The sequence below is a fragment of the Macaca thibetana genome, chromosome 8, assembly GCF_024542745.1.
Source record: "Macaca thibetana thibetana isolate TM-01 chromosome 8, ASM2454274v1, whole genome shotgun sequence".
NCBI classification, from domain to species: Eukaryota; Metazoa; Chordata; class Mammalia; order Primates; family Cercopithecidae; genus Macaca; species Macaca thibetana.
Window position 1 is genome coordinate 108,208,596 of NC_065585.1, and position 8,857 is coordinate 108,217,452.

Consider the following 8,857-nt stretch of genomic DNA (forward strand, 5'->3'; position numbering starts at 1 on the left):
ATGTGTATATCTATGTAACAAACCTGCACGTTCTGCCCCTGTATCCCAGAACTTAAAGTATAATAAAAAATAAAAAACATAAAAGATATACCTGTAAGGGAGAGAAGATGAACATGTGAACATTGAGAAAAGACTTAGGGGAAGAAGAATTGAAAATAACTCCACAATCCATTTGTACATCATAATTTACCTAACCTTCTGGACTGAATGGGGAGTTTTAGTTATGAGTAATGTAAAAATCTTTCTTAATGTTGCTGGAGTCTTTTAAAGTTGCACACAGTTCCTCTCCTGGGCATGGGCAACAGAGGCAATCTTCCCCTACTTGGAGTGCTAACATTGTAGCTTTCCTTTCTTTGAAACTAATGACTATATCTGAAGACCCAACTAACAATTTATTTCTGGCTCTGTGACCTCCAGATGTTTCTGATAAAAGCCCCTGTCTCTATTAATCATATAATTTTGATAATAAATAAAAGAAAACAAAAGATCAACTGTACAAAAGGGCAACAGCTGGCAACTTCAATTGGTGAACTTGGCAATGCAATTAAAAATATATTCCACAAGTGATATTTCCATTGGGAATACTCCATTCCAGTCATTTTCCCAGGATGGTCTTGTTTAAAAGTGGCACATTTTAGAAGTGCATGTGGCTTACAGAGAGCATGCTGAATTTTATTCACCACTGTGTGTGCTCACAGTCTAGCTCAAGATTCATGAACCTACTGGAAACGGGAGAAAAATGATTTTAAAAGCCGGGGAGCTGCAAGTGCTTCACATGTGATGTTCTATCTGTGTAGAATAATCCAGGTTAACAACCTTCCCTGTTAAAGGCAATATGGGATCGTTTGTTAAGTAAACTCTCTCTCGCACACAAAATTAGAGAAGTCTATTTTAGAGATTGGGCTATGAAGCAGCAATAAAGTGCAAAAATCCAATACGTTTGTTTAAAAGGGCAGCAGGGCACCAAGATACGACTTTAACTAAAAAGGTTTTCCTGACACTGCAAGTGTGCCTTGACCATTTTGTACGCTGGGAATTCTTCCTAGAAGCAGGCATCTTGGAGTTCAGCTGCAGCTACTGACATAGACGAATGAAATAACTTAAAAATAATAACAAAGAACACAATTCTTTGGCAGTAAAATTAATGTGTTAGTACTTTTAAAAATAATAAACTGTGGTGAGAAAAGATGAGATGTGTTAGCTCATAAAAGATGTAGCATCTGATGATAGCAGGACATGCAACCCCTGAGTTACCTTACCTTGGCATTTAGCATCAGAAATGTGACAATTACACATCCCAGCACTTGTAGGTCTTTATGGTAACCCAGCAATAGCCTGATATCCTTCCACATTGAGAGGAAATAGTAGGATTCTTATTGTCAAATAGAGATGCTGCCATATCTTTATGGGGTGTGTATTTGTGTCAAATTTTTACAGCCTAGTTTTGTCTTTATTTGCTCTTTCCACATTGCACCTTTGAATATTATTCATTCATTCATTCATTCATTTGCCTCTCTTTATCTACTCTGGTAAGCTCTATGCCTCTTGGTGCACAGAGAGAATGAAGGAAGAGACAGACAAAGATAACTAAAGTGATTTTGTAGTTCTTGAAGAGTTCAAAGTCATATGACTTCCATGTAGCCTCCACTAGACCACGCAGATAAGCCAAACAGCTCTCACAGCTCTCCAAATGGAACAAGGCCAAAGAAGGCCTGAGAAGATGATTGCCCTGCAGGTTCTGGTCAGGAACAGAATCAAAAGTCAAAAATGTGACAAGTGAAACAAACTCATGTTCAAATGTCTGTATCCTCTCATTAATATGAGATCCAGGGATGTTTGATTTCTCTGTAACTGGCAAATCCATGCAGAATAAATTGTTAGGGGAAAGTGAGTTTGATGCAGAGTTTCCAGAATGCAGACATGCGTAGGGTCAGCCCATATATTTTTACATGATAACTATCCTTCTTACCTTAGACTAAGGACTAAGGAATGATGGGTGAAGTTGGGGGATATCTGAATGTCAAAGTTGGAGAACAGTAAAAAAAGACATTTCCTGTCTGGAGTACCAGAACCAAAGCAAAAAAGAGCTATCCAGTCTCTTGAACAAAATGTTACAAATGGAGTATGTATTCGTGAAGTTGACTATATAATTATGAATTAATCTAACAGACTTTATAACAAGCCACTTGTAAAAATGACATCTAGAAATCACTAAGCAAAGAAAAATATGATTTCTCTGCAAGGTGGAATAAAAGAAGGCATATAAGTTGTCTTTCTATTTATTTCTTATTTTCTGCTTGTCTTCTTTTCCCTCCTTTTTTCTTCTTTTCAGTTGACTTCTCTTCTGGAATAAGATATTATAAATTAATCCCTGTAACTAAAATAAGGATGACATCTTTAGCAGATCCTTTAAAGCAGGACTTAGTAGCTGTTACATGATTCCAATTGAATATGTGCAAAGAAAAGATGCTAGCTTAACAAACAGACTCTTCTTTAATTTTTAAATAAAGCTTTGACTTTTCTGGCCCAAATCTTATACCTGCTTCCTTTTCTCCATCTTACAGCAAAAATATTGAATTTATAATTTGTTATATCTTAAGGCTCAGGAGGTAGATTTAAAAGCATTCATTAGTAAATGACTGTCATACATTCTGAAGGAGAAAAGATCTGCTTTACATGTTAAGTAGTATTTTACTGAAAATAAAATTTAAGAGAGTACCATTTGCAATTTAATTCAACCAAATATTCCACTTATCTTCTCAGGTATAAGGATGACCTTATCCCAATTCAAGTACCTGCTTTCCTAGAGACCAACAATCTAGGTCTAGAGATGGTGGCGATCACTAGAAGGTCATGATCATTATTAGTGATTTAGTAAGAAACTATCCAAGCAGAAAATCATGGTAAAGCTCCTTAGATTCTCTTGTGCTCAAACAACTGACAATATATTTCCCACTGAGAAGAGAAAGCAGATTACACACATACACATACACATACACACATTCTGGGTAGATGCACCAGTTCACCCATAGAGCTATAGATACACATATGTTTATATGCATAAAGTATTGTGTGTGCATGTATATGAGTATACATGAACTGGTGCATCTACCTAAAGAGAGAGAGAGAGGAGAGGGAGAGAAGGAGAGCGAGAGAAACAATAGAAGAAATTTGAAGGTATTCTTTAAGACTCTGAGAATAAAGAAATGACTTCTGACCAGGGTGACCTAGTAATTTTATACATTAATCTTTATCCACTATACACACATAGGAGCAACAGATAATATATAAAAAAGGAAACTCAACACACACAGAGCCTGGCTCAAATTCAAGATAAATATCTACATGGATCATCAACAGAAGAGAAATGCTAAATGCTGAGTTGGGATAAATCCAGGGACTTTCTGGGATCTGGCTTTTGAAGCAGGCAGTAGGGTAGGGGGTCTGAATAATGCAGTGCAATAGGGAATTAACAGCTCTACCTCATATGTGATACCACAGCTAGTTGCACAGCTTGAAGCAGAGATTGGGATGGATGACTCAGCTCAAGAGGACAGCCTGAAAGAAATGCAGTGAATCCATGGCTGCTATTTAGGGAAGCAGGAACTACAAAGGCACAACTTCCTTACTGGGAACTGAAACTAATCATACAATGGCTCAAGGAGTATGATTTCTCACAATAATACTACTGCTCAGAAGTTGTGAATAACTTTTATAAGACCTATTTTTAGACTTGGGGACCTGGGTTTAGATGGGAGGTAATCTAAAGAATGGTAATCAACGAAGGAAAGAGATGATATGGTGGGGAGAGAGAGGCAGAAAAGTAATTATCTACCTTCAAATGACCATACTAAACAATATCCTAAACACCTGAATATAATATAATACTTAAAAATGCAGAAAAATAAAATCAACATTTGAATATCTAGCCACACTTCATTAAAAAAATCATAGACCTTAAAATACATTTATTTGGGATGCTCTAAGTATCAATAGAAGAAACATTTATTACATAATTATAAGAAGTAAATTAAAAATCTAAACCAATCAAACTGAAATGAAACAAGTATTGGTGGATTTTTAAAAAGTAGAAATCTTGGGAGTAGATAATATGGTCACTGAAAAGTAATAAACACAAGGCTCAAGGCTGACAAAAATGAAGAGAGAATTAGTTAATACTGAGGAAATATAATACTAAAAATAATACCCAGGGAAATGTCAGAATACAAATATATTCCTAGTACAACCTCAAACCTTTAAAAGAAGTTAAGAGACTTTGAGACTATATTGAGATACTCTGATAAACATCTAGTAAGAGTTAAAGTATCAAGAGAATGGTGGAGAAGTAGGTTTTTAATAAATAGAAGATAAAAAATTCAAGATTAAAGACAGAAATAATCACTCACTGAAAAGCACACTCCAATTATTAAGTACAATATATAAAAATAAATCCAGGCTGGGCACAGTTATCCCAGGACTTCGGGAGCCCGAGGCAGGCAGATCACTTAAGGTCAGGAGTTGACCAGCCTGGCCAACATGGTGAAACATCATCTGTACTAAACATTTATAAATTAGCTGGGCATGGTGGTGTATGCTTTTAATCCCAGCTACTTGGGATACTGAAGTGGGAGGATTGCTTGAACCTGGGAGGTGGAGGTTGCAGTGAGCTGAGGTCACACCACTGCACTCCAGCCTGGGTGACAGAGAGAGACTCCATCTCAAAAAAAAAAACTATTAAATAAATAAATACACAGAGCTACACATCATAGTGATGTCACAGAAAATCAAGGATTAAATACTGTTAAAATTTATCAGCTATTTTTAAAAAATGGATATAACGTAGAAAGAAACAGATGACAACAGGTTTTACAACTTTCACTGTGGATGGCTAAAGACTGTGGAATACTATCATCAGCATCTTCAAGTGAACTCACATATCAATGTAAAACATAGTAAATTAAATCTATAGTAAAAACAGTTAAAACAATGTTTCACACATAAAAGATTGATATAGTTTACCAAGTACAGATAGATATGTTTTTAAATGATTACTATTTTAATAAATTACACAAAAATATAAGAATTGCAGCAATTAACTAGAAAATCAAAATAATCCTAGATCTACTTTCTAGAACTAAATAATGTAATAATTGAAATTATGGGTTAAAATTGTAACTTATAGGTGAACAGATAATTGCTGATATTGGTAATAGCCCAGAAGAAATATCCAGAAATGAAGCATTGAGAAATGAACAAACAAAAAGAAAGAGAAAAAGAAGCACAAGAGATATATTACATATTGGAAAGGTCTAAATTTGGAATTTTAATATCAGAAGAAAAGAGAGAGAGCCGGTGCAATATTTGAAGAAATAATATCTGATTTCTTTCTAAAGTCAATGGAACTCATTAAGACAAAGGTTTAAGAACTGCTACAAAGCTGAGGCAGAATACAAAAGAATACCTTACCTAGGCACCTCAAGTAACATTCATAAAATAAGTTGGAAAAGAAAAATTAAAAGAAAGCAGTAAAAACACAGGAATGATAAATTAATGATGATAAACTGCTGACACCTCAACAAAATGATGGAAGTTATATGGCAATGGAACATTGCCACATCAAAAGAGTGAAAGAAATGCCAATTAAAATTCCACATGTAATGAAAATACTTTTCACAATGAAGTCAAAGTAAACATTTTCAGATTAACAAAATATGATAGAATCTATCCTCAGAGGATCCAACTTAATCGAAGTACTTAAGGGGAGATCTTCAGGCAGGAGGAGAATGCTACCATGTGAAAAGACATGTACGAAATTTTTTTAAAAAGCAATGAAAAGATGACATTTACCAAAACAAACACTGATTGTATAAAACAATGAATATCATAATATGTTCAAAATATTAATAGATATATGACATTTTAAAATGGACAAAACCAACCCATGCTGTTATAAGTGAGCCTACCATAGGGATGAGGGAGAGCACAGAGAATAAAGGAAGTAAATAGAAGAATTTTGTGACTGCTGGTGCTGTCCTATTTTTTTGTTGTTGTTTGAGTGATGTCTTCATGGTTATGTTCATTTTATGACAAATCTTCAAGCTGTAAAATTAGGTTTGTTTTTACTTTTCATTATGTAAGTTATATTTCAATAAAATAATTATTGTTTTAGAAAACTACTTTGAGATATCAAAACATCAAGAAACAAATGATAGAATGGGAATTTTTTGCAACTGTGTGATCAAAGCTAGATAGTGTTTCTAATAGTGATATGTTTCTACATACTGATAACTAAAAGTAAAATAATTTGATAAAATTATAGTAAAAAGAATTATCAAAAAAAGAAATTGAAATGGAAAATAAACACAAAAATAATGAACACATAAACACATAAAAAATGGAAAATAAACAAGTGATCAATTTCATTAATAGTTTGGAAAATGCAATTAACTGTATGTTATACCATTGTTCATCCATAATTAGATATAACATACAAATGGTGATAATATAAAGAAATGGTCACTATCATATTTTACTGATTGGAGTGTTAATTAATATAACCCTCCTGGAAACTTTTTTGGCAGTATATATTGTACTATAGTCTCATATTGATAAATTTATTCTAGAAGTCTGAAAATTGTTATATATAATTTACATATACTAAGCTGTTTACTATTTGTAGGGGCAAACAAAAGCAAAACTAAACTAAAATCTTTGTAAATATCATATGAATATTCATCTACTCAAGGAAAATTTGAATAAATTGCAGTTCATTTATATGGTGAAATATTATGTAACTATTAAAAAGCATGTGATAAATTCATACACATAGACCTAAAGGAATATCCATGTTATATTATTAATGTAAAAAAGTTAAGTCATGAGTAGTGTGGAGTGATCACATTTTATTAAAAACCACCACCAAAACAAAAAATTTAAATAAATAAAATATTTTTAGATCTTTATAAGCATAGAAAAATTTGGAAACAAGATAGAAAAAGTTTGTGTGTGGGAAGAGATGACTAACTTAATTTTATGCATCTTCACATTATTCCACTAGATAAAATGAGCATGTATTTCTTTTTAGGTTCAAAATTTCACAATGGAAATTTAACCAAAAATTATTTCCAGTTGTAAAACTAGCATAATTCAAATATGTAAATGTACAATACATTTACCAAATAAATCCTATATGAATATTGCTACAAAGCTCTCAGTGAAAACAAATGCATTGTGTATGTGTATGTGTATATATATATGTATGTATATATGTGTGTTTGTGTGTGTGTGTCTTACTTCATTCAGGCTACTCTAACAAAATACCACAGACTGGATAGCTTATAAAAAACAGCAATTCATTTCTCACAATTCTGGAGGCTGGGAAATCCAAGATCAAGTCACCAGCAGATTCAGGGTCTGGTAGGGGCCCATTTCCTCATTTATAGATGGCACCTTCTTGTTGCATCCTCACATGGTAGAAAGAGAAGCAAATTGTCTCAGCATTCTTATAAGGACACTTATTCCATTTATGAGGGATCCATCCTCATGTACTCATTTTATCTAGTTACCTCCCAAAGATCCCACCCCCTAATACTATCACACTGGGGGCTAGGATTTCAACATATGAATTTGGGTATGGGGGAGACACAAACATTCAGTCTATAACACTGTATAACATGTCTATATTGTGATCAAGTTAGAATTTTCAGAAAATCCCTTTAATTTCATTAAAAGAGTTTAAGATTAGAAAACTTTTGGGAATGGCAGTTTTGTGTGTGCAGTATTTTGACCCCTACATGGCTACCCAAGAGTAGACTTGGGCTTGCAACATTTCCTTAAAAAGAGAGAGAGAGCCCTCGCAACCAGTGCTGAGCATACTGCTTTGTTTGGGAGTATCTTTCCCTGTTACAGACTTGATGTATGTTTCTTTGTTCTGCTTAAAGATGTGCATTTGGCCTGGACAGTGACTCATTCCTGTAATCCCAGCACTTTGGGAGGCCGAGGCAAGAGAATTGCTTGAGGCCAGGAGTTTGAGATCATACTGGGTAAAATAGGAAGACCCTATTTCTACAGAAAAAAAATAAAAAATAAAATTAGCCAGGCATGGTGATATGCACCTATAATTTCAAGTACTTGGGAGGCTGAAGCTGAAGGATCACTTGTGCCCTGGAGTCTGAGGGTGCAGCAAGCTAGGATCATATCACTGCACCCCAGCATGAGCAATAGAACAAGACCTTGTCTGAAAAAAAAAAAAAGTGCATTATATGGCCCTCAGACACACTCCAGCTTTCTGTATTTTGACCCCAGAGTGAAAGATCAGGATTCTTTGCCTGCAATAGGAGACAGATACGTGTAGACGATCACCCTGCATCAGCTGCAGGCCATGGGTGACTGGCGCTCACCCTGAAGCTAATCTTGCTCTGTTTCTTCTATATGTGAGTAAAGCCTTATTCCACTCAGTGTCTATGTGAATCGTATCTTCCTTGTTGTCCCCAAACCATGGAGTGTGTTGTCATCCTGGGAATGCTACTCCTGGTGTAGTGGTCTTCTTCCTCAGGGTAATTACAAGTGTCACTTGCTTAACAAAAACACTATAGCTCTTGAATAGCTGAAACCTTGCAGTAATCTCAGTAAGTACTAAAAGGGCAGTTGCAGAGACCGAGGTGTGAGGGTTGCTTGAGCTCAGGTGTTCAAGACTAGCATGGGCAAAATACCAACACCTTGTGTCTACTAAAAAAAAAAAAAAAAAAAAAAAAAAAAAAAGCCAGGCATGGTGACATGTGCCTGTAGTCCCGCATACTTGGTAGGCTCAAGTAGGAGGACTGCTTGAGCCTGGGAGATCAAAACTGTAGGGAGTGAT